Here is a 3,556-nt window from a genome sequence, read left to right on the forward strand (position 1 = left end):
TGCTCTATGAAGAGTGTGCCATGTGGGACATGAAGTCCTTTACATCACATTTCACAGGATTTCAATCACAGCAACAAGCTCTAGGGGACAGTGCTCCTCCCTAACATCAGCTGGTCACTGGCCACNTAAGGGGTTCTTAGATAGGTCAGAGCTGATTCAGAGACAACCAGGAAGAAGGGAGCGTGGCTTCATCAGTGGCTTGCATACAGAACTGCAGAAATAGGTAAGCTGGCTGGGTGAGGGCTTTTAACTAAGTTCAAAGAAAACAAACAGCACACAGTTTTGGAAAAAAAGTCTTTTGTTTTCCAAGTTTAGACTTTGGGTAGGGATGGATTAAAGGCAGGGCAGTGTTATTGATTAGAATTTGCGAGCAGGGACTGAATTGAAAGAAAGCTGGGATTTCCTTGGGGAAGAGAGGCATAAAAGGCACAATTTTCAGATACCCAGNGNCCTTTTATTTCAATTACACAGGGCAGGGGGAACCATGCAGGCAGAGAGAGAATAGGAAAGAGAAAACTAAGTAAGATAGGTAGGTTCTATCTTGGGTGGGAGAGGGCAACACCCCCTATTGCTGTCATTACAGGGCCAAAGTAGGATTAGAAACAGCTCCCTAAAGCTTATCCAAAATTTCAGAGGCTTGAAATAAACCCAGATCTACTCTTTTTTCCCCTGTGAAGGAAAACGNAATCTGAACATGTTTATTTAAATAANAATGANGTATTTTGTAAAATTTCAAATATACATAAAAATTGCATCATCCTGGTTACCTCCTCATCTAGAGTGCCTCAACCACCAATATTAACACTCCCTAGTCTTTTCATTTAGAGCCTCCCAACTTCCAGTGTCAGCTTCCCCTTGCCTAGACACAGGCTAGGATCATTTCGTCTTTTCCTGATCAATCAAGATATCAGGTCATTTGTGAATGACTGGGGGTTTTGACTCTTTTTGATTTGATTTANTTATTTAGGTCTGAGATGGTTTTGAAATGGCTTAGGGGGAAATTACTTAAATCTTGTTCTTAAGCTTAGGTTACCTGAGAAGGAGTGTAAGACTGGTAAGTACTTCGTGATCATAGTCTACCTTCAGAAAGAGAATGGGTAGCTTCATGGGTCAATTTGCAGGGAATACTTTTGCATGTATTTCAATCATGTGTGTGTGTGTGTGTGCACGCGCTTGTGCACATGTGGGTGGGGTGGGGTTGGGTGGCGGCAGAAGGGGAGGGGTGGTTCTTCAGTTTGAGGCAAGACTGAATGGACCCACCCAGGTTTTCTTAACTCTGCAGAGGATGATGGGGTTTGCAAAGGCCCGAGGACAAAAATGAAGGTGAAGAAGGAGAGGTCACCACAGCTCTGGAGTCTTCTGAAGTGTCTTTGAAATGGATTCCTGCAAAGCTAATCTGCTCAGTGTCGCCTACTGGGTTCAGTGACTATGAAAAGCTGTCTCCCTAAAGCTTTCCCTTCAGAGAGACAATGGTCTCTTGGAATTCCAGATTCTACAAGGTGGCTACCTGGTGCTCTCCATTTTCACCCTCTCCTTAAAGGCATGAATCCAGTCTTGGCCTTCCAACCCACAGCATATGTAAACATCTCTCTCCTTAAGTGAACTTACTGCCACTATGAACTTGAACTCTGAGACGAAGGAGAGGAGTTTGTTTTAACAGCTGCTTTTACAATGAAACGCTGGAGTTAGTCCCTCCCAGGACAGCTGGTTCTGATAGTCTGCTTTTATACTATCCTGCTTTTCTCTCATGCCCAGCTGTGGCCCGCTGACATTTTGTAAAACAAAGCACAAAACACTAGAAGGGCAAGAGAATGCTATTTGTTGGGGGATATTCTACACAGGGACCTCTCAGTGCTGACACAGGAGTTGTCTTCAAGTTTACTTTGTTAAATTTGGTTTTTGGCTAGTTTATAACTATGTTTGTTACTATAATGGTTAAATATATACTGCTGCCAGGTTGTCCATCTGGTAGTCACTGCTACAGAAAGTTGTGTAAAATTTAGGGTGACTATGGTTAATAGGTTTATAAATTAAGACCTTTAGAAATGTAACTTCTTACCCCTTATTTATATTTTTAGTGTTTAGGGTTTTGTTCTGAGTGGTATGGGGACAGAGTTTCAAGTCTGGTCCCTGCTAGTNATNCCTTACCACTGAGCTATATATACCGCTTACTGCTTTTTAACCTTTTGAAAAAAGCTTTTGGGGCAGGGTGTGGGAAAGCTGCCCAGGCTGATTTATTTGGTAGACCAGGCCAAGGCTTGGGATTCTACTTCCTCAAACGGCCTGGTTGCTGGGATTACAGGTCTGTGCCACCAGGTCCACTTTATGTGTTTAGTGTTGGTAACATGATACGAGTGACTTCCACATTGGAAAACAGGAGTACAGAATATTTCCTTCACTTCAGGATGTTGTCAGGCTTGGATCAAGGCATGAAGTCTTTCACAGAGGAGCTGTGGGATGCAGATCTAGACAGGAATGGTGGATGTGTGTTATCTTCTTCACTCCCAACGGCACATGTTTATTTTAGCTGCCAATTTCTATTTTATAAACATCTAGGAAGGGAAGTTTTGGTTTTAAAGCTGTTCACAACAATAATCCCACTTCAAGGGAACTGTAAGGCGCAGAGAAGACAGTGCTCGTTCCACACATTCCAGGTCTTTTTTATTGGCCTCTATTAAATAACAAGGGGAAATGTGCCCTCAGATCACAACTTCCCCAGGACGAGCCTCTGTGTCCCAGCAAGGAGGAGGCAGAGAGCCCAGTCCTCCATTGGCTGTGGGCCTCAGACCAATCAACCACATTTGGGATAAAATGCGTGTAGATTCTAGGACAGGGATTTAAAAATAAACAAATAAATGAACAAATAAAAACATTTTTNAAAAAAAGTTTCTGTTCCCACGTGTTGGGCGTCTATTTAAAAATGATTGGACAACTTCACATGTACTCAGATTGGTGACTTTTATTTATTGAGTGAACATCATCAGGACCAGTGAGGCTGTGGGTCTAGTAGCAGATCGTCCTTTTGAGTTTTAACTGGTGGAGCTGCCAGCAAAAGGTGTGCCTGGTCTTTGATTATGTGAGTTTGGCTTTCTCCATTTCCTGCTAAAATTTCCCTTTGTCATTTGCAGTGCACAGCTCTGATTTGCTCCTTGCTGTGTCTGTTGTACCTATAACAGGACCCAGCCCATAGTAGGCACCTTGGAAGTATTTGCTGGGAAATGGATGGCTTTTATTTGGAAGGAAACAAGGTCAAGTTTCTTACTCCTTTACATTCTCCTCTAAGACAAACCTTCCGGATAAGCCCTTGCTAATGTCCAGGACCCCCCCCCCCCCCAGCCAATTACTCTTGGGTGCAACCCCTGCTGCCCTCTCCACATTCCAGGGTTTTCATCCCTTTCCTCAATAGAGGGACAACTCCTGAGTCAGGCAGAGGNAGTAGTCTCCCCTGGGACCTCAACCTCCCATCTTCAGTCCTACATACATAAAGCAGAAGTCTGTTAAGCCACTCTGAACCAGCTGACAAAAGATGTGATGAAATAGCTCGAAGAAGACATGA

The 3,556-nt window shown here is 43.5% G+C and overlaps 1 protein-coding gene and 1 long non-coding RNA gene across 2 annotated transcripts in view; one reads left to right on the forward strand and one right to left on the reverse strand.

Moving 5' to 3' along the window:
* LOC115031310 overlaps nucleotides 1–2,848 on the forward strand; it is a 14,908-nt gene extending 12,060 nt beyond the window's left edge. The window contains exon 5 of the long non-coding RNA XR_003836930.1: nucleotides 1,283–2,848. This is a non-coding gene — a long non-coding RNA (uncharacterized LOC115031310). The remainder of the gene's footprint in view (nucleotides 1–1,282) is intronic.
* The window catches only part of Adamts9 (ADAM metallopeptidase with thrombospondin type 1 motif 9), a 170,842-nt gene that overhangs the window by 67,954 nt on the left and 99,332 nt on the right, over nucleotides 1–3,556 (reverse strand). The gene's annotated exons all lie outside the window — the stretch shown is intronic.

Source organism: Mus caroli, chromosome 6 (genome assembly GCF_900094665.2).
Source record: "Mus caroli chromosome 6, CAROLI_EIJ_v1.1, whole genome shotgun sequence".
NCBI lineage: Eukaryota > Metazoa > Chordata > Mammalia > Rodentia > Muridae > Mus > Mus caroli.